This window comes from Lolium perenne, chromosome 3, assembly GCF_019359855.2.
Source record: "Lolium perenne isolate Kyuss_39 chromosome 3, Kyuss_2.0, whole genome shotgun sequence".
Taxonomy (NCBI): domain Eukaryota; kingdom Viridiplantae; phylum Streptophyta; class Magnoliopsida; order Poales; family Poaceae; genus Lolium; species Lolium perenne.
In genome coordinates, this window is record NC_067246.2 from 175529698 (window position 1) to 175548612 (window position 18915).

Sequence of the window (18915 nt, forward strand, 5' to 3'; positions counted from 1 at the left end):
GATAATTTCTTATGTTCCATGCCACATTATTGATGATATCTACATGTTTTATGCATACTTTACATCATATTTATGCATTTTCTGGAACTAACCTATTAACAAGATGCCGAAGAGCCAGTTGTTGTTTTCTGCTGTTTTTGGTTTCAGAAATCCTAGTAAGGAAATATTCTCGGAATTGGACGAAATCAACGCCCAGGGGCCTATTTTCACACGAAGCTTCCAGAAGACCGAAGAGTCAACGAAGTGGGGCCACGAGGTGGCCAGGAGGTAGGGCGGCGCGGCCCAAGCCCTGGCCGCGCCGGCCTGTCTCCTGGGCCCCACGTGACGCCCCTGACCTGCCCTTCCGCCTACTTATAGCCTTCGTCGCGAAACCCCCAGTACCGAGAGCCACGATATGGAAAACCTTCCAGAGACGCCGCCGCCGCCAATCCCATCTCGGGGGATTCAGGAGATCGCCTCCGGCACCCTGCCGGAGAGGGGATTCATCTCCCGGAGGACTCTACACCGCCATGGTCGCCTCCGGAGTGATGAGTGAGTAGTTCACCCCTGGACTATGGGTCCATAGCAGTAGCTAGATGGTTGTCTTCTCCTCATTGTGCTTAATTGTCGGGTCTTGTGAGCTGCCTAACATGATCAAGATCATCTATCTGTAATGCTATATGTTGTGTTTGTTGGGATCCGATGAATAGAGAATACTATGTTACGTTGATTATCAATTTATATCTATGTGTTGTTTATGATCTTGCATGCTCTCCGTTATTAGTAGAGGCTCTGGCCAAGTTTTTGCTAGTAACTCCAAGAGGGAGTATTTATGCTCGATAGTGGGTTCATGTCTCCGTGAATCTGGGGGAGTGACAGAAACCTCTAAGGTTATGGATGTGTTGTTGCCACTAGGGATAAAACATTGATGCTATGTCCGAGGATGTAGTTATTGATTACATTATGCGCAATACTTAATGCAATTGTCTGTTGTTTTCAACTTAATACTGGAAGGGGTTCGGATGATAACCTGAAGGTGGACTTTTTAGGCATAGATGCATGCTGGATAGCGGTGTATGTACTTTGTCGTAATGCCCAATTAAATCTCACAATACTCATCATAATATGTATGTGCATGGTCATGCCCTCTTTATTTGTCAATTGCCCAACTGTAATTTGTTCATCCAACATGCTATTTATCTTATGGGAGAGACACCTCTAGTGAACTGTGGACCCCGGTCTATTCTTTACATCTGAAATACAATCAACTGCAATACTTGTTCTACTGTTCTCTGCAAACAATCATCATCCACACTATACATCTAATCCTTTGTTACAGCAAGCCGGTGAAATTGACAACCTCACTGTTTCGTTGGGGCAAAGTACTTGGTTTGTGTTGTGCAGGTTCCACGTTGGCGCCGGAATCCATGGTGTTGCGCCGCACTACATCTCGCCGCCATCAACCTTCAACGTGCTTCTTGGCTCCTACTGGTTCGATTAAACCTTGGTTTCATACTGAGGGAAAACTTGCCGCTGTACGCATCACACCTTCCTCTTGGGGTTCCCAACGGACGCGTGCTGTACGCGTATCAAGCTCTTTTTCTGGCGCCGTTGCCGGGAAGATCAAGACACGCTGCAAGGGGAGTCTCCACATCCCAATCTCTTTACTTTGTTTTGTCTTGCTTTACTTTATTTACTACTTTGTTTGCTGCACTAAATCAAAATACAAAAAAATTAGTTGCTAGTTTTACTTTACTTTCTATCTTGTTCTCCATATTAAAAACACAAAAAATTAGTTACTTGTTTTACTTTACTTAATATCATGCATGTTTTTATTTCACTAGTTAAGCATAATGGAAAACAACAAAAATATGAGAGATCTTTATGAACTTTATCTTGAGTTAGGACATGATGTGTTTGAAGAGAGAATTAAAAAACCCATGGAACTTTATATGCATGCTAATGGGAATGTTATTACTATGAATGCTTTGAACACCATAGTTGCTAATGCTATGGAAAATTCTAAGCTTGGGGAAGCTGGCTTTGATGAGCATGATATTTTTAGTCCCCCAAGCATTGAGGAGAAAATTTTCTTTTATGATTACAATATGCCTCCTATATATGATGATAGCCACTTTGTTGAATTTGCTCCCACTACAACTAATAAAATTGATTATGCTTATGTGGAGAGTAATAATTTTATGCATGAGACTCATGATAAGAATGCTTTATGTGATAGTTATATTGTTGAGTTTGCTCATGATACTACTGAAAGTTATTATGAGAGAGGAAAATATGGTTGTAGTAATTTTCATGTTACTAAAATGCCTCTCTATATGCTGAAATTTTTGAAGCTACACTTGTTTTATCTTCCTATGCTTGTCACTTTGCTCTTCATGAACTTGTTTATTTACAAGATTCCTATGCATAGGAAGCATGTTAGACTTAAATGTGTTTTGAATTTTCCTCTTGATGCTCTCTTTTGCTTCAAATACTATTTCTTGCGAGTGCATCATTAAAATTGCTGAGCCCATCTTAATGGCTATAAAGAAAGAATTTCTTGGGAGATAACCCTTGTGTTTATTTTACTACAGTACTTTTATTTTATATTTGAGTCTTGGAAGTTGTTTACTACTGTAGCAACCTCTCCTTATCTTAGTTTTGTGCTTAGTTGTGACAAGTAAAGTCGTTGATAGTAAGGTTCATACTAGATTTGGATTACTGCGCAGAAACAGATTTCTTTGCTGTCACGAATCTGGGCAAAATTCTCTGTAGGTAACTCAGAAAATTATGCCAATTTACGTGAGTGATCCTCAGATATGTACGCAACTTTCATTCAATTTGATAATTTTCATTTGAGCAAGTCTGGTGCCTCAATAAAATTCGTCATTACGAACTGTTCTGTTTTGACAGATTCTGCCTTTTATTTCGCATTGCCTGTTTTGATATGTTCGATGGATTTTTCGATTCCATTGACTTTCAGTAGCTTTGTGCAATGTACAGAAGTGTTAAGAATGATTATGTAACCTCTAAACATGTAAATTTTAATTGTGCACTAACTCTCTAATGAGTTGTTTTGAGTTTGGTGTGGAGGAAGTTTTCAAGGATCAAGAGAGGGAGATAATACAACATGATCAAGGAGAGTGAAAGATCTAAGCTTGGGGATGCCCCAGTGGTTCACCCCTGCATATATCAAGAAGACTCAAGCGTCTAAGCTTGGGGATTCCCAAGGCATCCCCTTCTTCATCGACAACATTATCAGGTTCCTCCCCTGAAACTATATTTTTATTCCATCACATCTTATGTGCTTTGCTTGGAGCGTCGGTTTGTTTTTGTTTTTGTTTTGTTTGAATAAAATGGATCCTAGCATTCTTTGGGTGGGAGAGAGACACACTCCGCTGTTGCATATGGAAAAGTATGTCCTTAGGCTTTACTCATAATATTCATGGCGAAGTTTCTTCTTCGTTAAATTGTTATATGGTTGGAATTGGAAAATGATACATGTAGTAATTGCTATAATGTCTTGGATAATGTGATACTTGGCAATTGTTGTGCTCATGTTTAAGCTCTTGCGTCATATACTTTGCACCTATTAATGAAGAAATACATAGAGCATGCTAAAATTTGGTTTGCATATTTGGTCTCTCTAAAGTCTAGATAATTTCTAGTATTGAGTTTGAATAACAAGGAAGACGGTGTAGAGTCTTATAATGTTTACAATATGTCTTTTATGTGAGTTTTGCTGCACCGCTTCATCCTTGTGTTTGTTTCAAATAACCTTGCTAGCCTAAACCTTGTATCGAGAGGGAATACTTCTCATGCATCCAAATACTTGAGCCAACCACTATGCCATTTGTGTCCACCATACCTACCTACTACATGGTATTTCTCCGCCATTCCAAAGTAAATTGCTTGAGTGCTACCTTTAAATTTCCATTCTTCACCTTTACAATATATAGCTCATGGGACAAATAGCCTAAAAACTATTGTGGTATTGAATATGTAATTATGCACTTTATCTCTTATTAAGTTGCTTGTTGTGCGATAACCATGTTCCTGGGGACGCCATCAACTATTCTTTGTTGAATATCATGTGAGTTGCTATGCATGTCCGTCTTGTCTGAAATAAGGGCGATTTACCACTTAATGGTTAGAGCATGCATATTGTTAGAGAAGAACATTGGGCCGCTAACTAAAGCCATGAATCATGGTGGAAGTTTCAGTTTTGGACAAATATCCTCAATCTCATATGAGAAAATTAATTGTTGCTACATGCTTATGCATAAAAGAGGAGTCCATCATCTGTTGTCTATGTTGTCCCGGTATGGATGTCTAAGTTGAGAATAATCAATAGCAAGAAATCCAATGCGAGCTTTCTCCTTAGACCTTTGTACAGGCGGCATAGAGGTACCCCTTTGTGACACTTGGTTAAAACATGTGCATTGCGATAATCCCGGTAATCCAAGCTAATTAGGACAAGGTGCGGGCACTATTAGTATACTATGCATGAGGCTTGCAACTTGTAAGATATAATTTACATAACACATATGCTTTATTACTACCGTTGACAAAATTGTTCCTTGTTTTCAAAATCAAAGCTCTAGCACAAATATAGCAATCGATGCTTTCCTTTTTGAAGGACCTTTATTTTACTTTTATGTTGAGTCAATTCACCTATTTCTCTCCACCTCAAGAAGCAAACACCTGTGTGAACTGTGCATTGATTCCTACATACTTGCATATTGCACTTGTTATATTACTTTGCATTGACAATTATCCATGAGATATACATGTTACAAGTTGAAAGCAACCGCTGAAACTTCATCTTCCTTTGTGTTGCTTAAATACCTTTACTTTGAATTATTGCTTTATGAGTTAACTCTTATGCAAGACTTATTAATGCTTGTCTTGAAGTACTATTCATGAAAAGTCTTTGCTATATGATTCAGTTGTTTACTCATGTCATTTACATTGTTTGGATCGCTGCATTCATTACATATGCTTACAATAGTATGATCAAGGTTATGATGGCATGTCACTCCAGAAAATATCTTTGTTATCGTTTACCTGCTCGGGACGAGCAGAAACTAAGCTTGGGGATGCTGATACGTCTCCGACGTATCGATAATTTCTTATGTTCCATGCCACATTATTGATGATATCTACATGTTTTATGCATACTTTACATCATATTTATGCATTTTCTGGAACTAACCTATTAACAAGATGCCGAAGAGCCAGTTGTTGTTTTCTGCTGTTTTTGGTTTCAGAAATCCTAGTAAGGAAATATTCTCGGAATTGTACGAAATCAACGCCCAGGGGCCTATTTTCACACGAAGCTTCCAGAAGACCGAAGAGTCAACGAAGTGGGGCCACGAGGTGGCCAGGAGGTAGGGCGGCGCGGCCCAAGCCCTGGCCGCACCGGCCTGTCTCCTGGGCCCCTCGTGACGCCCCTTGACCTGCCCTTCCGCCTACAAATAGCCTTCGTCCCGAAACCCCCAGTACCGAGAGCCACGATACGAAAAACCTTCCAGAGACGCCGCCGCCGCCAATCCCATCTCGGGGGATTCAGGAGATCGCCTCCGGCACCCTGCCGGAGAGGGGATTCATCTCCCGGAGGACTCTACACCGCCATGGTCGCCTCCGGAGTGATGAGTGAGTAGTTCACCCCTGGACTATGGGTCCATAGCAGTAGCTAGATGGTTGTCTTCTCCTCATTGTGCTTAATTGTCGGGTCTTGTGAGCTGCCTAACATGATCAAGATCATCTATCTGTAATGCTATATGTTGTGTTTGTTGGGATCCGATGAATAGAGAATACTATGTTATGTTGATTATCAATTTATATCTATGTGTTGTTTATGATCTTGCATGCTCTCCGTTATTAGTAGAGGCTCTGGCCAAGTTTTTGCTAGTAACTCCAAGAGGGAGTATTCATGCTCGATAGTGGGTTCATGTCTCCGTGAATCTGGGGGAGTGACAGAAACCTCTAAGGTTATGGATGTGCTGTTGCCACTAGGGATAAAACATTGATGCTATGTCCGAGGATGTAGTTATTGATTACATTACGCGCAATACTTAATGCAATTGTCTGTTGTTTTCAACTTAATACTGGAAGGGGTTCAGATGATAACCTGAAGGTGGACTTTTTAGGCATAGATGCATGCTGGATAGCGGTCTATGTACTTTGTCGTAATGCCCAATTAAATCTCACAATACTCATCATAATATGTATGTGCATGGTCATGCCCTCTTTATTTGTCAGTTGCCCAACTGTAATTTGTTCATCCAACATGCTATTTATCTTATGGGAGAGACACCTCTAGTGAACTGTGGACCCCGGTCTATTCTTTACATCTGAAATACAATCAACTACAATACTTGTTCTACTGTTCTCTGCAAACAATCATCATCCACACTATACATCTAATCCTTTGTTACAGCAAGCCGGTGAGATTGACAACCTCACTATTTCGTTGGGGCAAAGTACTTGGTTTGTGTTGTGCAGGTTCCACGTTGGCGCCGGAATCCCTGGTGTTGCGCCGCACTACATCTCGCCGCCATCAACCTTCAACGTGCTTCTTGGCTCCTACTGGTTCGATTAAACCTTGGTTTCATACTGAGGGAAAACTTGCCGCTGTACGCATCACACCTTCCTCTTGGGGTTCCCAACGGACGCGTGCTGTACGCGTATCATGCTACACATGTTGCTGCACCTCCTACTAATAATGGTAAAAGAATTGGTGTTGGCAATGTTTCCACTTCTAATGCAAAGCGCGAAAAACTGCCTGAAACTGCTAAAACTGCTGAAACTGCCTGTGATAAAACTGCTGAATTTTTTTCCAACATTGGGGATGATGATCCCATTGCCACATCTCTGAAGTTATAAAGTTCTTACAAAAACTTGCTAAGAGTCCTAATGCTAGTGCTATAAATTTGGCTTTCACGAAACATATTACAAATGCTCTCATAAAAGCTAGAGAAGAGAAACTAGAACGTGAAACTTCTATTCCTAGGAAGCCAGAGGATGGATGGGAGCCCATCATTAATATGAAGGTCAATGACTTTGATTGTAATGCTTTATGTGATCTTGGTGCAACTATTTCCGTTATGCCTAAGAAAATCTATAATATGCTTGACTTGCCACCATTGAAAAATTGTTATTTGGATGTTAATCTTGCTGATAATTCTACAAAGAAACCTTTGGGGAGAGTTGATAATGTTCGCATTACCGTTAACAATAACCTTGTTCCCGTTGATTTTGTTGTCTTGGATATTGAATGCAATGCATCTTGTCCCATTATATTGGGAAGACCTTTTCTTCGAACTGTTGGTGCTATTATTGATATGAAGGAAGATAATATTAAATATCAATTTCCTCTCAAGAAAGGTATGGAACACTTCCCTAGAAAGAGAATGAAGTTACCTTTTGATTCTATTATTAGAACAAATTATGATGTTGACACTTCGTCTCTTGATAATACTTGATATACACTTTCTGCGCCTAGCTGAAAGGCGTTAAAGAAAAGCGCTTATGGGAGACAACCCATGTTTTTACTACAGTACCTTTATTTTATATTTGAGTCTTGGAAGTTGTTACTACTGTAGCAACCTCTCCTTATCTTAGTTTTGTGCATTGTTGTGCCAAGTAAAGTCGTTGATAGTAAGGTTCATACTAGATTTGGATTACTGCGCAGAAACAGATTTCTTTGCTGTCACGAATCTTGGCCAAATTCTCTGTAGGTAACTCAGAAAATTATGCCAATTTACGTGAGTGATCCTCAGATATGTACGCAACTTTCATTCAATTTGAGAATTTTCATTTGAGCAAGTCTGGTGCCTCAATAAAATTCGTCTTTACGAACTGTTCTGTTTTGACAGATTCTGCCTTTTAATTCGCATTGCCTGTTTTGCTATGCTTGATGGATTTTTCGATTCCATTGACTTTCAGTAGCTTTGTGCAATGTCCATAAGTGTTAAGAACGATTATGTCACCTCTGAACATGTAAATTTTAATTGTGCACTAACCCTCTAATGAGTTGTTTTGAGTTTGGTGTGGAGGAAGTTTTCAAGGATCAAGAGAGGGAGATGATACAACATGATCAAGGAGAGTGAAAGCTCTAAGCTTGGGGATGCCCCGGTGGTTCACCCCTGCATATATCAAGAAGACTCAAGCGTCTAAGCTTGGGGATGCCCAAGGCATCCCCTTCTTCATCGACAACATTATCAGGTTCCTCTAGTGAAACTATATTTTTATTCCATCACATCTTATGTGCTTTACTTGGAGCGTCTGTTTTTTTTTGTTTTGTTTGAATAAAGTTGGATCCTAGCATTCATTGTGTGGGAGAGAGACACACTCCGCTGTTGCATATGGACAAGTATGTCCTTAGGCTTTACTCATAGTATTCATGGCGAAAGAATCTTCTTCGTTAAATTGTTATATGGTTGGAAACGGAAAATGATACATGTAGTAATTGCTATAATGTCTTGGATAATGTGATACTTGGAAATTGTTGTGCTCATGTTTAAGCTCTTGCATCATATACTTTGCACCTATTAATGAAGAAATACATAGAGCTTGCTAAAATTTGGTTTGCATAATTGGTCTCTCTAAGGTCTAGATAATTTCTAGTATTGAGTTTGAACAACAAGGAAGACGGTGTAGAGTCTTATAATGTTTACAATATGTCTTTTATGTGAGTTTTGCTGCACCGGTTCATCCTTGTGTTTGTTTCAAATAAACCTTGCTAGCCTAAACCTTGTATCGAGAGGGAATACTTCTCATGCATCCAAAATCCTTGAGCCAACCACTATGCCATTTTTGTCCACCATACCTACCTACTACATGGTATTTCTCCGCCATTCCAAGGTAAATTGCTTGAGTGCTACCTTTAAAATTTCTAGTCTTCACCTTTGCAATATATAGCTCATGGGACAAATAGCCTAAAAACTATTGTGGTATTGATTATGTACTTATGCACTTTATCTCTTATTAAGTTGCTTGTTGTGCGATAACCATGTTCCCGGGGACGCCATCAACTACTCTTTGTTGAATATCATGTGAGTTGCTATGCATGTTCGTCTTGTCTGAAGTAAGGGAGATCTACAACTAAAATGGTTAGAGCATTGCATAATGTTAGAGAAGAACATTGGGCCGCTAACTAAAGCCATGATCCATGGTGGAAGTTTCAGTTTTGGACAAATATCCTCAATCTCATATGAGAAAATTAATTGTTCTTGAAAGCTTATGCATAAAAGAGGAGTCCATTATCTGTTGTCTATGTTGTCCCGGTATGGATGTCTAAGTTGAGAATAATCAATAGCGAGAAATCCGATGCGAGCTTTCTCCTTAGACCTTTGTACAGGAGGCATAGAGGTACCCCTTTGTGACACTTGGTTAAAACCTGTGCATTTCGATGATAATCCAGGTAATCCGAGCTAATTAGGACAAGGTGCGGGCACTATTAGTATACTATGCATGAGGCTTGCAACTTGTAAGATATAATTTACATAACACATATGCTTTATTACTACCGTTGACAAAATTGTTTCATGTTTTCAAAACCAAAGCTCTAGCACAAATATAGCAATCGATGCTTTCCTCTTTGAAGGACCATTCTTTTACTTTTATTGTTGAGTCAGTTCACCTATTTCTCTCCACCTCAAGAAGCAAACACTTGTGTGAACTGTGCATTGATTCCTACATACTTGCATATTGCACTTGTTATATTACTCTATGTTGACAAATATCCATGAGATATACATGTTATAAGTTGAAAGCAACCGCTGAAACTTAATCTTCCTTTGTGTTGCTTCAATGCCTCTACTATGAATTATTGCTTTATGAGTTAACTCTTATGCAAGACTTATTGATGCTTGTCTTGAAGTACTATTCATGATAAGTCTTTGCTATATGATTCATTTGTTTACTCATGTCATTTACATTGTTTGGATCGCTGCATTCATTACATATGCTTACAATAGTATGATCAAGGTTATGATGGCATGTCACTCCAGAAATTATCTTTGTTATCATTTACCTGCTCGGGACGAGCAGAAACTAAGCTTGGGGATGCTGATACGTCTCCGACGTATCGATAATTTCTTATGTTCCATGCCACATTATTGATGATATCTACATGTTTTATGCATACTTTATGTCATATTTATGCATTTTCCGGCACTAACCTATTAACGAGATGCCGAAGAGCCAGTTGCTATTTTCTGCTGTTTTTGGTTTCAGAAATCCTAGTAAGGAAATATTCTCGGAATTGGAAGAAATTAACGCCCAGGGGCCTATTTTGCCACGAAGCTTCCAGAAGACCGAAGAGAAGACGAAGTGGGGCCACGAGGCGGCGCCACATTAGGGCGGCGCGGCCCAAGCCCTGGCCGCGCGGCCCTAGCGTGTGGGCCCCTCGTGACTCTCCCAACTCTGCCCTTCCGCCTACATATAGCCTTCGTCGCGAAACCCCCAGCAACGAGAGCCACGATACGGAAAACCTTCCAGAGATGCCGCCGCCGCCAATCCCATCTCGGGGGATTCAGGAGATCGCCTCCGACACCCTGCCGGAGAGGGGATTCATCTCCCGGAGGACTCTACACCGCCATGGTCACCTCCAGAGTGATGAGTGAGTAGTTCACCCCTGGACTATGGGTCCATAGCAGTAGCTAGATGGTTGTCTTCTCCTCATTATGCTTCATTGTCGGATCTTGTGAGCTGCCTAACATGATCAAGATCATCTATCTGTAGTACTATATGTTGTGTTTGTTGGGATCCGATGGATAGAGAATACTATGTTATGTTGATCATCAATCTATGTGTTGTTTATGATCTTGCATGCTCTCCGTTACTAGTAGATGCTTTGGCCAAGTTGATGCTTGTAACTCCAAGAGGGAGTATTTATGCTCGATAGTGGGTTCATGTCTCCGTGAATGCGGGGAGTGTGAAGCCCCTAAGGTTATGGATGTCTTTGTTGCCACTAGGGATAAAACATTGATGCTATGTCCGAGGATGTAGTTATTGATTACATTACGCACCATACTTAATGCAATTGTTTGTTGTTTGCAACTTAATACTGGAAGGGGTTCGGATGATAACCTGAAGGTGGACTTTTTAGGCATAGATGCATGCTGGATAGCGGTCTATGTACTTTGTCGTAATGCCCAATTAAATCTCACAATACTCATCATATCATGTATGTGCATTGTCATGCCCTCTCTATTTGTCAATTGCCCAACTGTAATTTGTTCACCCAACATGCTATTTATCTTATGGGAGAGACACCTCTAGTGAACTGTGGACCCCGGTCCTATTCTTTTACATCGATACAATCTACTGCAATACTTGTTCTACTGTTCTCTGCAAACAATCATCATCCACACTATACATCTAATCCTTTGTTACAGCAAGCCGGTGAGATTGACAACCTCACTGTTTCGTTGGGGCAAAGTACTTTGGTTGTGTTGTGCAGGTTCCACGTTGGCGCCGGAATCCCTGGTGTTGCGCCGCACTACATCTCGCCGCCATCAACCTTCAACGTGCTTCTTGGCTCCTACTGGTTCGATAAACCTTGGTTTCTTACTGAGGGAAAACTTGCCGCTGTACGCATCACACCTTCCTCTTGGGGTTCCCAACGGACGCGTGCTGTACGCGTATCACTGATACGTCTCCAACGTATCTATAATTTTTGATGTTCCATGCTTGTTTTATGACAATACCTACATGTTTTGTTCACACTTTATATCAGTTTGATGCATTTTCCGGAACTAACCTATTGACGAGATGCCGAAGTGCCAGTTCCTGTTTTCTGCTGTTTTTGGTTTCAGAAATCCTAGTAAGGAAATATTCTCGGAATTGGACGAAATCAACGCCCAGCATCTTATAATTCCACGAAGCTTCCAGAACACCCGAGAGGGACCAGAGGAGAGCCACAGGGGGCCCACACAGGGTGGCGGCGCGGCCCAAGGGGGGCGCCCCCCTATTGTGTGGCGGCTCCGTAGCCCTTCCGACTCCGCCTCTTCACCTATAATAAGCCCCCTGACCTAAATCTTCGAGAAGAATAAGCCACGGTACGAGAAACCTTCCATAGCCGCCGCCATCGCGAAGCCAAGATCTAGGGGACAGGAGTCTCTGTTCCGGCACGCTGCCGGGACGGGGAAGTGCCCCCGGAAGGCATCTCCATCGACATCACCGCCATCTTCATCACCGCAGCTGTCTCCCATGAGGAGGGAGTAGTTCTCCATCGAGGCTAAGGGGCTGTACCGGTAGCTATGTGGTTAATCTCTCTCCTATGTACTTCAATACAATGATCTCATGAGCTGCCTTACATGATTGAGATTCATATGAGCTTTGTATCACTATTAATCTATGTGCTACTCTAGTGATGTTATTAAAGTACTCTATTCCTCCTCCATGATGTAATGGTGACAGTGTGTGCATCATGTAGTACTTGGTGTAGTTTATGATTGTGATCTCTTGTAGATTATGAAGTTAACTATTACTATGATGGTATTGATGTGATCTATTCCTCCTTTCATAGTATGATGGTGACAGTGTGCATGCTATGTTAGTACTTGGTATAATTGCGTTGGTCTATCATGCACTCTAAGGTTATTTAAATATGAACATCGAATGTTGTGGAGCTTGTTAACTCCGGCATTGAGGTGCTCTTGTAGTCCTACACAATTAGTGGTGTTCATCATCCAACAAGAGAGTGTAGAGTGGTTTTATTATGTGATCAATGTTGAGAGTGTCCACTAGTGAAAGTATGATCCCTAGGCCTTGTCTCTGAATAGAAAAGCTACACCACAAAGATTCCTATCTCCCACGTCAACTGCACACCAGCAAGCATTTTCTGGCGCCGTTGTCACTGTTTGTTTACTGTTCCACTGCATGTTTACTCGCTGCCATATTTTATTCAGATTGCTATTACCACTCATATACATCCATATTACTTGTATTTCACTATCTCTTCGCCGAACTAGTGCACCTATACATCTAACAAGTGTATTGGGTGTGTTGGGGACACAAGAGACTTCTTGTATCGTGATTGCAGGGTTGCTTGAGAGGGATATCTTTGACCTCTTCCTCCCTGAGTTCGATAAACCTTGGGTGATCCACTTAAGGGAAAACTTGCTGCTGTTCTACAAACCTCTGCTCTTGGAGGCCCAACACTGTCTACATGAAAAGAAGTGTGAGTAGACATCAATGCGTACAGCAGCAAGTTTTCCCTCAGTAAGAAACCGAGGTTTATCGAACCAGTAGGAGTCAAGGAACACGTGAAGGTTGTTGGTGACGGAGTGAGTGCGGCGCAACACCAGGGATTCCGGCGCCAACGTGGAACCTGCACAACACAATCCAAATAATTTGCCCCAACTTAACAGTGAGGTTGTCAATCTCACCTCTGTAACAAAGGATTAAATGTATGGTGTGGAAAACGATGTTTGTATGCGAAGAACAGTAAAGAACAATGTTTGCAGTAGATTGTATTCAGATGTAAAAGAATGGACCGGGGTCCACAGTTCACTAGTGGTGTCTCTCCAATAAGATAAAGCATGTTGGGTGAACAAATTACAGTTTGGCAATTGACAAATAAAGAGGGCATAACAATGCACATACATATCATGATGAGTAGTGTGAAATTCAATTGGGCATTACGACAAAGTACATAGACCGCTATCCAGCATGCATCTATGCCTAAAAAGTCCACCTTCAGGTTAGCATCCGCACCCCTTCCAGTATTAAGTTGCAAACAACAGGCAATTGCATTAAGTAGGGTGCGTAATGTAATCAACACAAATATCCTTAGACAAATCATTAATGTTTTATCCCTAGTGGCAACAGCACATCCACAACCTTAGAACTTTCTATCACTGTCCCATATTAAATGGAGGCATGAACCCACTATCGAGCATAAATACTCCCTCTTGGAGTTACAAGTATCAACTTGGCCAGAGCCTCTACTAGCAACGGAGAGCATGCAAGATCATAAACAACACATATATGATAGATTGATAATCAACATAACATAGTATTCCATATTCATCGGATCCCAACAAACACAACATGTAGCATTACAAATAGATGATCTTGATCATGATAGGCAGCTCACAAGATCGAACAATGATAGCACATGAGGAGAAGACAACCATCTAGCTACTGCTATGGACCCATAGTCCAGGGGTGAACTACTCACACATCAATCCGGAGGCGATCATGGCGATGAAGAGTCCTCCGGGAGATGATTCCCCTCTCCGGCAGGGTGCCGGAGGCGATCTCCTGAATCCCCCGAGATGTGATTGGCGGCGGCGGTGTCTCTGGAAGGTTTTCCGTATCGTGGCTCTCGGTAAAAGGGTTTTCGCGACGGAGGGAATAAATAGGCGGAAGGGCAGCGTCGGTGGAGGCACGAGGGCCCCACACCATAGGGCGGCGTGGGCCCCTCCCTGGCCGCGCGGCCCTATGGTGGCGGCGCCTCGTGGCCCCACTTCGTATGCTCTTCGGTCTTCTGGAAGCTCCATGGAAAAATAAGACCCTGGGCGTTGATTTCGTCCAATTCCGAGAATATTTCCTTTGTAGGATTTCTGAAACCAAAAACAGCAGAAAACAGCAACTGGCTCTTCGGCATCTTGTCAATAGGTTAGTGCTGGAAAATGCATAAATATGACATAAAGTGTGTATAAAACATGTGAGTATCATCATAAAAGTAGCATGGAACATAAGAAATTATAGATACGTTTGAGACGTATCAAAGTTAACCATGGACTCCACCCTCCCACTTGGTTGGCTGGTTAGGGTTTGTGGAGTCCCTCCGGGACTCCTCCTTCCATATTGATTTATTCCGGATAATTCTAGAAACCACCTTCCATAAATTCACCGGATCATTTCCAAACTTGGAAAGTGACTTCCTATATATGAATCTTATTCTCCGGACCATTCCGGAACTCCTCGTGATGTCCTGGATCCCATCCGAGACTCCGAACAAAACTTCGAACTCCATTCCATATTCCATATCTACTTAAACGACATCAAACCTTAAGTGTGTCACCCTACGATTCGCGAACTATGCAGACATGGTTGAGACTTCTCTCCGACCAATAACCAATAGCGGGATCTAGAGATCCATAATGGCTCCCACATATTCAACGATGACTTTAGTGATCGATTGAACCATTCACATATGATACCGATTCCCTTTGTCATGCGATATTTTACTTGTCTGAGGTTTGATCATCAGTATCTCTATACCTTGTTCAACCTCGTCTCATGACAAGTACTCTTTACTCGTACCGTGGTATGTGGTCTCTTATGAACCATTCATTTGCTTGCAAGCTAATTAGACGACATTCCACCGAGAGGGCCCAGAGTATATCTATCCGTCATCGGGATGGACAAATCCCACTGTTGATTGATGTCTACGAGTGCTTCTATTCTTGTAGACAGTGTTGGGCCTCCAAGAGCAGAGGTTTGTAGAACAGCAGCAAGTTTCCCTTAAGTGGATCACCCAAGGTTTATCGATCACAGGGAGGAAGAGGTCAAAGATATCCCTCTCATGCAACCCTGCAACCACAAAGCAAGAAGTCTCTTGTGTCCCCAACACACCTAATAGGTGCACTAGTTCGGCGAAGAGATAGTGAAATACAGGTGGTATGAATAAGTATGAGCAGTAGTAACGGTGCCAGAAAAGTGCTTGCTGGCGTGTGGTTGATGGTGGTAATATTGCAGGCAGTAGAAACGCAGTAAAACAGTAAACAAGCAACGATAGCAGTATTTAGGAACAAGGCCTAGGGATCATACTTTCACTAGTGGACACTCTCAACATTGATCACATAACAGAATAAATAGATAGATGCTAGACTCTACACTCTCTTGTTGGATGATGAACACCACTAACTATGTAGGATTACACGAACCCTCAATGCCGGAGTTAACAAGCTCCACAATATTCGATGTTCATATTTAAATAACCTTAGAGTGCACGACAGATCAACACAACCAAACCAAGTACTAACATAGCATGCACACTGTCACCTTCACGCTACGAAAGGAGGCATAGATCACATCAATACTATCATAGCAATAGTTAACTTCATAATCTACAAGAGATCACAATCATAGCCTACGCCAAGTACTAACACGATGCACACACTGTCACCATTACACCGTGCAGGAGGAATAAACTACTTTAATAACATCACTAGAGTAGCACATAGATAAATTGTGATACAAAACACATTGCAATCATAAAGAGATATAAATAAGCACTTCACTATGCCATTCATAACAGTGAATAAGTATTCTGTGAAATATAGCCTAAGAGACCCACACGGTGCACACACTGTCACCTTTACACACGTGGGACAAGGAGTCTCCGGAGATCACATAAGTAAAATCCACTTGACTAGCATAATGACATCTAGATTACAAGCATCATCATATGAATCTCAATCATGTAAGGCAGCTCATGAGATTATTGTATTGAAGTACATAGGAGAGAGATTAACCACATAGCTACCGGTACAGCCCTTAGCCTCGATGGAGAACTACTCCCTCCTCATGGGAGACAGCAGCGGTGATGAAGATGGTGGTGGTGTCGATGGGGAAGCCTTCCGGGGGCACTTCCCCGTCCCGGCGGCGTGCCGGAACAGAGACTCCTGTCCCCCAGATCTTGGCTTCGCGATGGCGGCGGCTCTGGATGGTTTCTCGTACCGTGGTTTTTCCGTATCGAGGTTTTAGGTCGAGGACCTTTATATAGGCGAAGAGGCGGAGTCGGAGGGTCGAAGAGGCGGTGAGAGGGTAAGGCGGCGCGGCCAGGGCCTGGGCCGCGCCGGCCTACCTCCTGGGCCCCCTGTGGGTCCACTCTGGTGACTCTCGGGTGTTCTGGATGCTTCTGGGGATTCTAAGATGCTGGGCGTTGATTTCGTCCGATTCCGAGAATATTTCCTTACTAGGATTTCTGAAACCAAAAACAGCAGAAAATAGCAACTGGCCCTTCGGCATCTCGTCAATAGGTTAGTTCCGGAAAACGCATAAATATGACATAAAGTATGCATAAAACATGTAGATATCATCAATAATGTGGCATGGAACATAAGAAATTATCGATACGTCGGAGACGTATCAGCATCCCCAAGCTTAGTTTCTGCTCGTCCCGAGAAGGTAAACGATAACAAAGATAATTTCTGGAGTGACATGCCATCATAACCTTGATCATACTATTGTAAGCATATGTAATGAATGCAGCGATCAAAACAATGTAAATGACATGAGTAAACAAATGAATCATAAAGCAAAGACTTTTCATGAATAGTACTTCAAGACAAGCATCAATAAGTCTTGCGTAAGAGTTAACTCATAAAGCAATAATTCAAAGTAAAGGTATTGAAGCAACACAAAGGAAGATGAAGTTTCAGCGGTTGCTTTCAACTTATAACATGTATATCTCATGTATATTGTCAACATAGAGTAATATAACAAGTGCAATATGCGAGTATGTAGGAATCAATGCACAGTTCACACAAGTGTTTGCTTCTTGAGGTGGAGAGAGATAGGTGAACTGACTCAACAATAAAAGTAAAAGAAAGGTCCTACAAAGAGGAAAGCATCGATTGCTATATTTGTGCTAGAGCTTTGGTTTTGAAAACAAGAAACAATTTTGTCAACGGTAGTAATAAAGCATATGTGTTATGTAAATTATATCTTACAAGTTGCAAGCCTCATGCATAGTATACTAATAGTGCCCGCACCTTGTCCTAATTAGCTTGGATTACCTGGATTATCATCGCAATGCACATGTTTTAACCAAGTGTCACAAAGGGGTACCTCTATGCCGCCTGTACAAAGGTCTAAGGAGAAAGCTCGCATCGGATTTCTCGCTATTGATTATTCTCAACTTAGACATCCATACCGGGACAACATAGACAACAGATAATGGACTCCTCTTTTATGCATAAGCATTCAAGAACAGTTAATTTTCTCATATGAGATTGAGGATATTTGTCCAAAACTGAAACTTCCACCATGGATCATGGCTTTAGTTAGCGGCCCAATGTTCTTCTCTAATAGTATGCAATGCTCTAACCATTTTAGTGGTAGATCTCCCTTACTTCAGACAAGACGAACATGCATAGCAACTCACATGATATTCAACAAAGAGTAGTTGATGGCGTCCCCAGGAACATGGTTATCGCACAACAAGCAACTTAATAAGAGATAAAGTGCATAAGTACATATTCAATACCACAATAGTTTTTAGGCTATTTGTCCCATGAGCTATATATTGCAAAGGTGAAGGATAGAAATTTAAAGGTAGCACTCAAGCAATTTACTTTGGAATGGTGGAGAAATACCATGTAGTAGGTAGGTATGGTGGACACAAATGGCATAGTGGTTGACTCAAGGATTTTGGATGCATGAGAAGTATTCCCTCTCGATACAAGGCTTAGGCTAGCAAGGCTATTTGAAACAAACACAAGGATGAACCGGTGCAGCAAGACTTACATAAAAGACATATTGTAAACATTATAAGACTCTACACCGTCTTCCTTGTTGTTCGACCCAATACTAGAAATTATCTAGACCTTAGAGAGACCAATTATGCAAACCAAATTTTAGCAAGCTCTATGTATTTCTTCATTAATAGGTGCAAACTATATGATGCGAGAGCTTAAACATGAGCATAACAATTGCCAAGTATCACATTATTCAAGACATTCTACCAATTACTACATGTAGCATTTCCCGTTTCCAACCATATAACAATTAACGAAGCAGTTTCAACCTTCGCCATGAAAATTAAAAGCTAAGAACACATGTGTTCATATGAACCAGCGGAGTGTGTCTCTCTCCCACACAAGCATTTATTCAAACAAAACAAAACAAAAGCACACAGACGCTCCAAGCAAAGTACATAAGATGTGGCCGAATAAAAATATAGTTTCA